The sequence below is a fragment of the Leuresthes tenuis genome, unplaced genomic scaffold (genome assembly GCF_036924035.1).
Source record: "Leuresthes tenuis unplaced genomic scaffold, fLeuTen1.0.hap1 SCAF_18, whole genome shotgun sequence".
NCBI lineage: Eukaryota > Metazoa > Chordata > Actinopteri > Atheriniformes > Atherinopsidae > Leuresthes > Leuresthes tenuis.
In genome coordinates, this window is record NW_027325372.1 from 30,711,285 (window position 1) to 30,724,479 (window position 13,195).

The 13,195-nt window shown below is 44.1% G+C and overlaps 1 pseudogene; it reads left to right on the forward strand.

The window, feature by feature from the left end:
• Nucleotides 1-6,881: 6,881 nt before the first annotated feature.
• LOC140274760 (uncharacterized) lies at nt 6,882-12,898 on the forward strand (annotated as a pseudogene).
• Nucleotides 12,899-13,195: the final 297 nt, after the last annotated feature.

Genomic DNA, 13,195 nt, shown 5'->3' on the forward strand with positions numbered 1-13,195 from the left:
TCCCTCTCATGCTCCACCAAAGGTATGTCCCCATTCATGGCTTGTTACGGCTTTCAACCCCCGTTGTTCCCATTCCAAGAGGAGGAGGTGGCAGTTCCTTCCGTGAAGGAGCATCTCCGGAGGATTCGGGAGGTTTGGAGGACCGTGAAGGCAGCACTCACTCGCTCCGCTGAGAACAACAAGCGGCTAGCAGACCTGCATCGCTCTCCAGCCCCTGAGTATAAGGTCGGGCAAAAAGTGTGGCCCTCCTCCCGAGATCTCCCACTCCAGACGGAGTCACGTAAGCTGGCTCCCCGTTATGTGGGGCCCTTCACAATTTCCCGTATAATAAACCCTTCCTCTGTCCGTCTTATCCTACCGGATTCTATGAAGATTCATCCCACATTCCATGTTTCCCTCCTCATGCCTGTCTCCACCAGTGACCTCAGCATTCCGGTCGTTAACCCCCCACCCCCCCGGCTCATCGACGATCACCCGGCTTTTACTGTTTCCAGGATACTGGACGTCAGGCCCCGGGGGCGGGGTTTCCAGTATCTGGTTGATTGGGAGGGTTATGGTCCTGAGGAGTGCTCCTGGATCTCGCGCCGCCTCATCCTGGACCCGACGCTCCACAAGGATTTTTATGAGGCTAATCCGGGCAGACCCGGGAGAACGCCAGGAGGCGTCTGTTGAAAGAGGGGTACTGTGGTGATTGTTACCTTTGCCTGCTTTTAATTATGTTTGTACCTGGGTGCTGGCTGGTTGTCTTCTGTTGTTTTTTCAGGCTGGGCTGGACGGCTGGGAGGAGCGCTCTCACCATTCCCACCTGTGTACCATTACCAATCTGGCACCCGTTAAAGCCTCCTCCCTCCTGGCCAGCAGTGTTGGATTATTGCCTCACGACAGACGAACACGCATGCCAGTTGGATACACCGTTCAGAGAGCTGTACCCAGCCCAGCCTGCCACCGAGCCAGCCCACAGCCCGTATCCGAGCCTGACGTCACGAGTACACACGAGATATTCGGAACACGGGAACCACTCATCTCCCCAACCTTGCGCAGAGACATTGTTCAGAGACTGTATTCTAGAGGCTCTGTCCGACCCAGCTTAGAGGAGGCTGGATGATGAGGTAGGATTGAAATCAATGCCACATGGGATATTCCGGGATTATGTGGCGCATGCAGTTGAAAAATATAGACAAGATGAAATAAAATTTAATGAGCAGGATCAAACTTGCACAGTTACAGGAGGAGAACTGCAAGGGAAACAAAAGGTAAAAGGTCAGGCCCTGCTGACCCCAGGGGCCACTGAACAGGTACATCCACCCTGCAATGAACCTCATACCTCTCACACCAGCTGTTATAACACAACCACTATGTCAACTTCAAACACCACTGCCTGTACAAACACCACCAGTTGTTAATGTCTACCCACAACCACCATACACATAACATTCAGGGGGACAAGTCAAGTATCAACCCGGTCGAAGGTTTAGAATAGGCGCACCTGGAGGACGAAGGTCCATGGGAGCGTGTTAGGCTTGTGGCGAGCTTGGACACTTTGCTGACAGATGTCCCAGAGCACAAAGAAATCCGAATATTGAGCATGACCGTGGCCAGTCCCTGCAGGTTGGCCAGGCAGATCCATGGGTGAGTCCAAATTTTGGTTATTAGGGGTGCCCACAGAATCCTAAAGGGGAGGGTCAGTTCCCGGTTGTAATCATGGGAGCTGATGAAGAACCGATGCTGCAGGTTCTAATTGAGGATGAGCCAACTCCAATGCTGGTAGACACTGGAGCCACATACACTTGTGTAAGTCAACAATATGCAACACAACACCCCATGTCAAACAAATTTGTTGAGTCAATAGGATTCTTAGGAATTAAGCAGCTCGTACAAATGACTACCCCAGTTCATCTGTCCACAGAAGGAAGTGAAATTAGAATACCAATCGGGGTATCTTGTCAGACTCCTTTTAACTTGCTGGGGAGAGAGGCCTTCTGTAAACTAAAAATTTAGATTTGGAGTTCCCCACAAGGCATAATCATAAGAAGGTCTGGAGTTTCCAGAGTTACCACAGACACAGCAAGAATCTATTGGCTGGGGGACATTTCTGAGCCAGTAACAGTTGCATTTAACAAATGGGAAAAAGTATTCGAGTCCCGTGTCCAAAAGCAAGAATACCCACACTTGACTACCATTGTACAATATATTATGATGTTTCACAAAGTGGAGAGTTCAAAGAGCCATGCAACAAACAGAACACTGAGATAAATTTGATAACTCAGTACATTATCCTTGGAAATCAAGGGGCAGTCATGAATGTGGAACCAAATGCATTTATTTCTAAATAGTACAATGTGCCAGAATCTGCTCCACATGTTACTTTGTTGGTGAATGTGAATGTTAAAGCAAAGGATTTGGGGCCCATGATGAAAACTGCTTTAGGAGTGAAGTGGGAACAAACAGAGAATCCATGAAAGGGGAACTCCGGTATTTTTAAACCTAGACATTTTTTCTGGCATGAAATACAGGCGCTGCTGCAGCACAGCTTATTTACTCCGTGCTTTGTGACAGTCGGCTAACTTCACATGTAGTTTGCTACTGATAGTTTTGTGCAACATGGCAGGATATTTATCAGATTTTGACTACGTGGATGACAACTTTGAGTACGATGGACGTCCTTACCGGAGTGAATGAGCTGTGCTGCAGCGGCGGGCATCGATGACGTCATCCCAGTAGACAAGTGTGTAGAAAGCCCTCTATAAGCCCCTGATAGCCACCAATAACAACAACAATGCAGCTATGAGCTAACAGTGCAATAGTACAAGTTCATTCATTAATTCACCTTAAAGTATTGGTAAAATAAAATCACATAATGCCTTATTTAGAGGCTGCATCGTCTAAGCCCCGTTCTCTCTCGTTATATGGATATACGGGATCTCGAGGAATCTAAATATCTTCCGAAGGACACCAACTTTCACCAAACTGTTCTTGGTGAGTTCTTGGTGAACATATTTCATGCCAGAAATAAGGTCTGGGTTTAAAAATACCGGAGTTCCCCTTTAATCTTCCAATCACAAGATGCAACAATGATCAAAACCCTGTACAGCATATCAGCATTGGCAAAACCACAGACAATTATGGCATTGGCAAATCAAACAGTTCAAACAGCAAAGCAAAGAGAAGCAAAAACTAGTGAAAGTGATTTGTTTTATTTGTTTATATCTCACTTTCCAAACCAAGTGTGGTCTCAAAATGATGCTGATGTTGGTTTGGGGAAATCTACGAATTCAGTGAAAGTACAGTTGAGATCTGTTATGGAAGTTTTCAATCGCTTCCTTCCTAATACTTCTGATGAGCAATGAAATAGAGAAACTTACTTTTTCTGCCGGCCGGCTAAGTTTTTATTCTTCGTTGCAAGGAAAAAGATCAGTCCACACCATTCAGCGGCAATGGTATCAAAAGATACAAACAAAAGAAATACAGAGCATTTATAGCTGAGGAGGGGGGCTTTGTTCTTGAGGTGTGTAACCACACCTCCAGGGGGGGTAGGATGCAGTCTTGATGATAATTAAGAAACAGGAGGGTAAAACAATTATCTTGTCTGAGTGTTAATTAAGAGGTAAATAGTTTAAAACAATTAGCGTGTCTAGGTGATACAAATGGTTAATATGGATTGGAGAGTCTGTCAGTCCTGAGACATAAAATTTACCATCACAATTCTCCCTTTTGATTATTAATTAATCACTAACAGAAAACAAACTTAAGAAAAATAAAATGGATGAAAACTAAATGCAAGAGAATACTTAAGTATCCGGTATGCTATTTCAAGCAGATTTGAAAATGTATCATCGTGGTAGTTGATTAGTGCAGAGAAAAGACTAACAAAACAAAGCAAACAAAAAAATCCAAAAAAAATAAATAAATAAATAAAATTTTACAAAATGTTATCAAAGTCAGAGTCTTAGCTGGGGTAAAATATCGGGGTCAGGAATATGAAGAGAGGTTGAATTTTGATCAGCATTATTGGCGTTCACCTGAACATGTGTGGAGGAATGAGGCATCTCTTTCATGAGCACGTTAGACAGCCTTTTCAATACACATGGAATTAAGGTGCAGAGCAAAAGGAAAATCATTACATATGGGATTATTGTTAAAAACCATGCTGGCCATCCTTGGCCCAAAGATTTCAGCCAAGGGAACCATGAGTCATTTATTACAGGAGGGAGTTGAATGGCATCTTTCATGTATTTGATAATGTTGGTAATGTTCTAATATTCGTCGGAGTGGTTGTCTTCAATTCCAGAGGTCAACGTGACCGTGTTAACATCTGACAGCATGTTAAGTAGGGCGTCATGTGGGTCTGGTGGCCCATTGACTATGACTGTGAGTTGTCTGTACATATCCGAGCTTGGATATTCAATTCCACACCAATACGTGCCTGCATCAGTGGGTTTGACATCCGAGATGGTGATCTGGGCTCCGTTGGAATTTGGAAGTTTTGTTATTGTGAAGCGGGGATTTCTGTTTGGAGCAATGGTTTTGTCAGTGGTGGCAACAATCAAGTGCCAATCGTGTGGGCCGCAGGGGTCTCTGCATAGGTCATACTTGGCATAATATGCCTGAACCCGTCCTGATCGCCAAATTTCAGGGTAAACGAGGCAGGTGAATGTTGCACTTTGACCTTCTGTCAAAGTGACAGTCCTGGCAGGTTTGTAGGTGTAAGCCTCCATCAGCTGTGCCAAACATGACAGCATCAGAATCAAGTAATGCATGGTGCAGTTTGGTGGAACACGTCTCGTTGGTGTTTGTTGAATCCACAGGGCCAATTCCACGGGTCGTCCTCTTTGGCGTCTGTGCGTCCTTGCACCGTCCGTCGTCTTTGGCCTCTGCTCGTCCTCGTGTCGTCCGTCACCGTCCGTCCTCGCGTCAATCAGGTTGGCAGCTGGGCTCCTCCGTTTGCTCGGGGATCTTCCTGCAGTGGCTGGCGTGCACCCATGTTGCCCTCTTGGCTATCTTCGCAATGGTATGCGTTGTCAGAATGGATCTCATCACCGTTTGGAATTCCAGTGATCCTTTCTGAAGTCGTTTCTCACCACCCAGGTTGGAAGTCTGCAGAGAGAGAGAGAGAGAATAAGTTTTTGCAATATTGTAGCATATATCCTCACATAGGCCAGTGGAAGGGAGTGGCCTGGTTACAGGTTTTACTCCCAGAGATGGAGGTCTGCCAAAATTGATTTTGATTTCAGAGTGCCATTTTCTCGTTCAACAACGTCTCTACTGGCAGGGTGTTATACACAATGTTGTCTGAGGTTAATGGTAAGAAATTCACTAATTTGGGTTATTGCAGAATTGACAAAGTGAAAGCCATTATCGCTGCTCAGTTATGGTGTAGTTGTAGTTCCCAGATGGGGAGTAATCTCTGTTAGCAGAGCCTTTGCTACCACTTGGCTACTCTGGTGTTTTGCTGGAAATACTTCAATCTATTTTGACCACGTCAACTATTACTAAGCAGCGTTTCTTTCCTTCTGCTGGTGACAGTTCTATGAAATCCATCCTTAAGTGTTCGAATGGTCTGTCTGGTGATGGGTGAGCAATGTGTGTGATTGCTTTGGTTTTACCTGTTATGCGTTGCACAAACCATACGCGGTTGACTGATCTTCTGCTGTATGAACTGAAAATTCTTTGGTGAACCAGTGCTGGGTTATGGCATCCATCATTCCCCTTTTGACACATGGTCCAATCCATGTGTCAATTTCGCGAAATGAGGGAAAAAATGTTTAGGTAGACAAGGCTTATTATCGGTTCCTCGCCACACATCTTCCTGTGGTGTGGCAAAAGATTGCACCGTTGTGAGAGAGGTGGAAATAGTGACAGGGATAAATTATAGTGGGTAGGAGTGTAGCTTCTTTTTCAGCAGCATCCGCTCTTTCATTTCCTTGAGAGACAGGACCTGTGTTGTTAGTGTGAGCAAAGCATTTACAAACAGAGATTGACTTTTTGGAGTAAAATGGCATCAAGAAGAGCTTTGACTTTGTCATGATGGAGAATGGGTTTGCCGTTAGATTTTAGGAATTGTCTGTGTTTCCACAGAGTGTCAAAATCCTGGACAACCCAAACATGTGTCTGGAATCAGATTATATGGTTACTGCTTTGTTGTTAGCTAGTCTGCATGCCTCTGCCATTGCTATCAGTTCTGCCACCTGTGCAGAATGGTGAGGAGGGAGTGAGCTGGAGAGAAGAGTTTCATGATTAGTGACAACAGTAAAACCAACTCTGTTGTGACCCGTTTGTGGGTCACGTGAAGCTGATCCATCTGCAAAGAGAACCAAATCAGGGTTTGTTAATGGTGTTTCTTGGCAAGCAAACCGGTTGGGGGACAGCAAACACAGTTACGTTGTGTTCTGTCATCTGGTGTGGGGAGGAGGGTGGCAGGTTTTAACACAGGGTGTTTGACAGTGATGTTAGACATTTCTAAAAGTGTTTTGTTGTATCGTAGCCATCGTGCTGTGGAGAGGTAAGAAGTCTTTTGTTCAAGTAAAATCATGGACACATCATGTGGGACCAGGAGAGCTACATCAGAATAGGCCACAATATCTCTGGAGGCCATAACTGCCTTTTCAGCTGCCGCCACATATCTGAATATATCTTGGGAGATCTGCAGCCACAGGGTCCAGTTTTGAAGAAAAATAAGCTACAGGCCGCAGCTTATTTCCATGATCCTGCAACAAAATTTAAGTCATACATCCATCTTTTCCATCTACTGTTTGAGTGAACGGTCTAGTAGGGTCAGGCAGGCCCAAAGTTGGAGTGCTTTGTAAGGCAAGTTTTAGTTCAGTGAAAGATTGTTCCGCTTCAGGAGTCCATTTGATCTTATGTCTTGCATGTGGACCTTTGCCATGAATGAGGAAGGCAAGTGGAGCTTCAAGAATGGCATAGTGAGAAATGAACTGTCTACAGTAAGAGCCCATACCAAGAAAATTGTGATGGGTTTTGGAAGGTTCTGAATTGCATCAACTCTTTTTGGTGAAAGAGTCTTCCTTTCAGAAGTAATGACATGACCTAAGAAGACAAATTGGAGTTTTGTCAAGCTGGCTTTGTGACCAGTTTTTTGCCAGATGTTTCAAGAGTGTGACTGTGTTGGCTTCACACTGCTCTTTAGTCGGACTGCAGATCATGAGGTCATCAACATACTGTAACAAAACTCTTGTCAAAGTGTCTGGGGAGAGAACAAAGGGTTCAAGACTGTCTGAGAGCTTCAATGCAAATGGTAGGACTTTCACAGTATCCTTGGTACAGACGTGTGAATGTGTAGTCCCTCCTATTGAATTTGAAAGCAAACCAGAATTAGCTTCCTGGGTGACCTGGAACACTGAAGGTGTCTGAAAGGTTGACCACTGAAAAGAAGTTTGCATTAGTTGGTTGCATCACCTGCTTGCAGATCCTGAATATAGCGCCAGTCCGTTGGTTGATCTTTGCCTCTGATTTTATGACAGGAAACAAAGGTGTGCGTATTGGAGAATCGTTACGTGGAACAATTACTCCCGCTGCCTGAAGAGGCTCAAAGAAGGGTGGTATATTGTCAATGGCTTTTTGTTTAAGTGAGTATTGAGCCTTGCAAGGTTTAAAGTCTGATTTTGGAATGATCACAACATTTTCACAATCTTTGACAAGGTTGACATCATACTTTCTGTTGACTGTTCTTTGTGTGTGCACAAAAGATGTCAGTGAAGGTGAAAAAATTAATTTATCAGATGTTTGTTGCCTTTCGGCTGTAGGCTTACACAATTTCATAACTGGGCTCAAATCTTCCCAATTATCTGATGTGTGTTTTGCTAGTGGGATGTTTAGGACTGAATAGTCCATGGTGTACATTTTACGTTGAGCTGGTGTGAGAGAGACTGACACAGCGCATTTATGTTCTGTCCAAAAAATGTGTGTCAGTGTTAGTTTGTCAAACCTCTCCCTTAACCAGCTTTCCTCGTACGATTCGTCAGATTCTGGTGACAGATGGGAGGTACACTGCAGGTCCTCTTTGGCCATGAAGTCTGTTGAGGCTGTTGAAATGATGTTTTTTGCTGAAACAAACTCAGGGAAGGTTGTTAGTGGTTGCAGTTGCCATTGATATGCATATGTCATGTTCGAGGTGTGGAAGACAACTGGGGTTGGGATTAGACAAAGGCTTCATTTACACATCCAGTTCCTGCCTGTCAGGTTACTGGGACAGATTTTAGAAAGCAACAATTTAAAAAAAAAAAATTTAAATCAGTTTCTCTTCTAGTTTTTCCGTTTTTCTTTGTTTTTTTCGTTTTCTTTTAAACTAAGGGACCCCCCTATTGGGAATCTGAGCTCATTTGTCCATAAATTTTAATATTTTAAGCTTTTATCCCCAAATCTCTCTTTCATAATTTCCACAATTGGCCCCTCCGCAGACTGAACCGCTTCTACGGAAAATTTACTCCCCATTCTGAATGAAGAGGTCGTACGACGAGAACCAATTAGTTATGCTACAACTGGCAAAAGCGACATTTCGATTTCAGTTTCAAATGACGAATAAAGCTAACTGTTTCGATTGCTACAAACAGACAAATAGCGACATTTCGAGTTTAGCTTCAAATGACGAACAAAGCTAACTGTTTCGATTGCTACAAACAGATAAATAGCGACATTTTGATTTCAGCTTCAAATGACAAACAAAGCTAACTGTTTCGATTGCTACAAACAGATAAATAGCGACATTTCGATTTCAGTTTCAAATGACGAATAAAGCTAACTGTTTCGATTGCTACAAACAGATAAATAGCGACATTTTGATTTCAGCTTCAAATGACGAATAAAGCTAACTGTTTCAATTGCTACAAACAGATAAATAGCTGGCCAACTGTGAAGACTATGAGAAATGAAATTGTTGTCTAATTAAAATCCAAATTTGATAGAAAATGCATTAAGTCAATATTTCAACACTCACCAGACGAGTTTTGCTGAACTCTGTTCTTGGAACCCCGGTGGCAGCGACTCAGGACGTGTTACCGGTTAGCCCTCCCATCTCACAAATTAATTGAGGTTTGTTAGGCTGGAAATGATCTATTTCTCCAGGATGGCCTGTCGCTTTCCATGCCTCGTCCTGAACGGCTGCTCACGGGGTCCTGCCCTACAACGCCAAACTGTTATGGAAGTTTTCAATCGCTTCCTTCCTAATACTTCTGATGAGCAATGAAATAGAGAAACTTACTTTTTCTGCCGGCCGGCTAAGTTTTTATTCTTCGTTGCAAGGAAAAAGATCAGTCCACACCATTCAGCGGCAGGGGGGGGGGGGGGGGGGATGCAGTCTTGATGATAATTAACAAACAGGAGGTTAAAACAATTATCTTGTCTGAGTGTTAATTAAGAGGTAAATAGTTTAAAACAATTAGCGTGTCTGGGTGATACAAATGGTTAATGTGGATTGGAGAGTCTGTCAGTCCTGAGACATAAAATTTACCATCACAGATCCAATGTACAAATTCCTAATCATCCTCAGTATCCACTGAAACCAGAAGCAGAGGAGTGTGTGAGTGGGACTATAGAATGCTTTGTAGGAAAAGGAGTGCTGGTTGAGCCAGATAGCGTGTGCGATACACCAATATTTCCAGTACTGAAGGCAGACAAGTCCAAGTACAGGTTAGCAAATTATTTGTGCATGATAAACGCGATTGTCCAGGATTGGCCAACAGAGGTGCCAAATCCTTACACACTCCTCACCAACGTGCCTCCTGATGCAACATTTTTTTATTGTGATTGATTTGTGTTCTGCATTTTTCAGCGTTCCTCTGGCAGAAGAATCTCAGTATTTGTTTGCATTCACATATAGAGGTAAGAAGTACACTTATACCAGATGTCCCCAAGGTTTTAAACATAGCCCTCATGTGTTTACCCAGGTCCTTGGACAAGATCTAGAGGCATTGAACGACACTACTACGCTGTAGATGATCTTTTACTGTGCTCACCAATCCTGGAGGATTGCCATCAAGATACCATGAAAATGCTCCAGAGGCTGGCAGAGGGAGGATAAAAGTTTTGAAATCTAAACTTCAGTATTGTCAGCTTAAGGTAGAGTATCTAGGGAGATTAATCTCACAGGGAACCTTTGCTATTTCTCCGTCCCACTTGGAGGGAGTAAGTAAAGCACAATATCCAAAATCAACTGAGGAAATTATGATCTTTTTGGGGATGACAGGATTCAGCGCAGATTGGATAGAAGATTATGCAATCAAGTGGAATGAAACAATCCAAATACCAAAGGTTGAACGCACCACTGAAATGGGCAAACAAGGCTAAGTTTGCCTTTAAAAGATTAAAACCAGATTTGCAGAAAGCACCAACACTGGCAACACCAGACTATGAGAATCCATTTTTCTTGTATGTCTCCAGTAGACACAACATGTATGCTTCTGCAGTGCTGATGCAAGAAACATGTAGTGGTCGCAGAAAACAAGCCATTTCTTATTACAGTACAAAATTAGATAATATTGTACAAGGCTGGCCACCATGTTATCAAGGGTTGTAAGCATGCAGTGTGCTGATGAGAAAGTATCCACAGTAACAATGGGGTACACAGTCATCATCTTAACTCACCATAAGATCTCGGAACTAATAAATCAAGCAGACTGAAGAACTGAAGCAGAACCACATGACTGTGTAGCAGAAACTATGAGGTACACCAAACTAAGGCCTGACCTAGAAGCAACTCCACATGTGCAAGCAGATGTCACCTATTTTGTGGATGGATCATTTGGATAATCACTCAGGTTATGCAGCTGTGAGACGAAGAGTGAGACTTGAAGAAGTGTGAACAGCCATTGGCTGAACTGAAGGCATTAATGGAAGCATGTATACAGGCACAAGGTAAGGTTGCAAATGTGTACACAGATTCTGCATATGCTCATGGTATTTGCTTTTTGTTTGGAGCAGTTTGGAAGCAGAGAAGGCTCATAAGGGTAGACAGAAGTCCAGTGCGACATGAGGACCAAATTAAAGAGTTGATTGCAGCCATGATGCTCCCCTCGAAACTGGCAGTGATAAAGTGTCAAGCTCATTGTAAAGGTAATGAAATGGTCAGTCAAGGTAATAACACAGCTGATGAAGCAGCAAAAATAGCATCAAAGCGCCAGCTGACTATTCTGGCAACAATGTTGTCACTGGAGCCAGCTGTCACTCCAGAAAATATATTTAATGCAACAGGAAGCAGGTGTGAAAGAGCACAATGTCTGGTAGCGGAGAGGTGCCACGAAGAACGAGAAGGGATTGTGGAGATCACAGGCTGGAGCTTTACTAAACTCACTACAGCACATTGAAGGTATCGGAACTGCACGGAAAGAACTGTGTGTCAGCTAGTGTAAGTTTTTCTAAGCTTCTTTGCCAAAATCAACATATGTTGTTGTTGAGAAAGTGATCAAAATCCATCCGTGGGTGAAACCTGCTGCCTAGTAGCCTCAGTTGGGCCATCGCAAAGCAATCAGAGTATTCAGGGGCTGTGAATGGGCGGTCACCCCCCTCTCTGAAAACACTTGTTGGTTAACTCTCGGTGGGCAGTCTCAGCCTAGTGCAATTAGCCAACACATGAACGGCTGTGTCCAATTGTGCGCACAACATAAAAAAAGGGTGATGCCTGAAGCGTCAGTGGAAGCATCAGTCATTCTCGTGTGAAGACATTCTTGGGTAAAGACTAGCGTGTTTACCTGCATGTGTCCACCGAGCAAGGCCACTGAACAAGGCAAACCTGTCCTACTTGCCTTATCCATGTCGCTCTGGCCTCACCACCTACTCTAAAATGTGCCTCAATCCCATTCCTGTTGTCTCCGGCTTGCATAGAAGGTTTCACACAACCAAACGCCACCGCAACCTTAACAACCTCCGCTCTCTAAAGCCCACTTTACTCTGTGACACGCCCTTATCGGTGGGGTTATGGAATTTCCAATCGGCGATAACAAAGCAGATTTCATTATGGCTTATGCCAACCACCTGTGTCTGGACATCCTGGTTCTCACTGAAACCTGGATTAAGCCTGAAAACAAAGCTACCCCAGCTGCACTTTCAACCAACAACTCATTCTCCCACACCTCTCGTACATCTGGGAGAGGTAGTGGAACAGGCATGCTCATTTCCAACAAATGGAAATACAACCAACTGCTACCTGATGCTAAATACAATCCCTTTGAATACCATGCCATCTTGGTAACTGCACCGGTCAAAATCTATATGATTGTTGTATATCGCCCACCAGGACAACTCGGTGACTTTCTAGATGAACTAGACACCTTGCTCTCTTCTTTCCCGGAGCATGACTGTCCCATAATGGTCCTTGGTGACATGAACATCCACCTTGACAGTCCTAACTCTTCTGATTTTCTGACATTAATGCACTCGTTTGAGCTACAACTGCTCAGCAGTCCTCTGACCCATAAAGCTGGCAAAGTGCTCAATCTCGTTTTCTCAAGAAACTGTGCCACAGAGGCCCTATCTGTCACACCTCTGCATTTCTCTGACCACTATTTCATTCAGTTCAGAGTGAGTCTCCCGAGAAGACAATCTGCCTCTACCCCTATGATTTCCTTCCGTCGCAATCTCCGCAACCTGTCGCCCACCCGCTTCTCCTCCGTTGTTACCTCCGCTCTTCCAACCTCCAGCACATTCTCCTCCCTTCAGGTTAATCATGCCACGGAGTCCCTTTGCTCTACAGTGAGCCTATCTCTGGATAGTCTGTGTCCTCTATCCACCAAACTCGCTCGATCCTCCCAGTCTCACCCCTGGCTTAATGATACTAAACTCCAGGCGCTACTGTCATCATTCGCACAGTGTTACTGATGCTAAAAAGTCTTTCTACATGAACAAGATTCACAATACTACTGACACCCGGAAAATTCAAAACTCTACTTAATCCTCTGCCTCTGCCACCTGCTACCAATCTAACAGCAGACACCTTTGCCTCATTTTTTACTGACAAAGTGGCAGCTATAAGCAAACAGTTTACCGACCCTTGTACCACAAAATCTGCATGTAGAAGTCCTACTGCATAATTTTCCTAATTTACTCCTCTCGCTCAGAGCAGGGTGTCTAAACTTCTCACATGTAGCCATCCTACTACATGCCCGCTGGACCCCGTTCCTACTAATCTTTTCCAATCCATTGCTTCCACTGTAACTGCAGCAGTCACGCATGTGATTAATGCTTCACT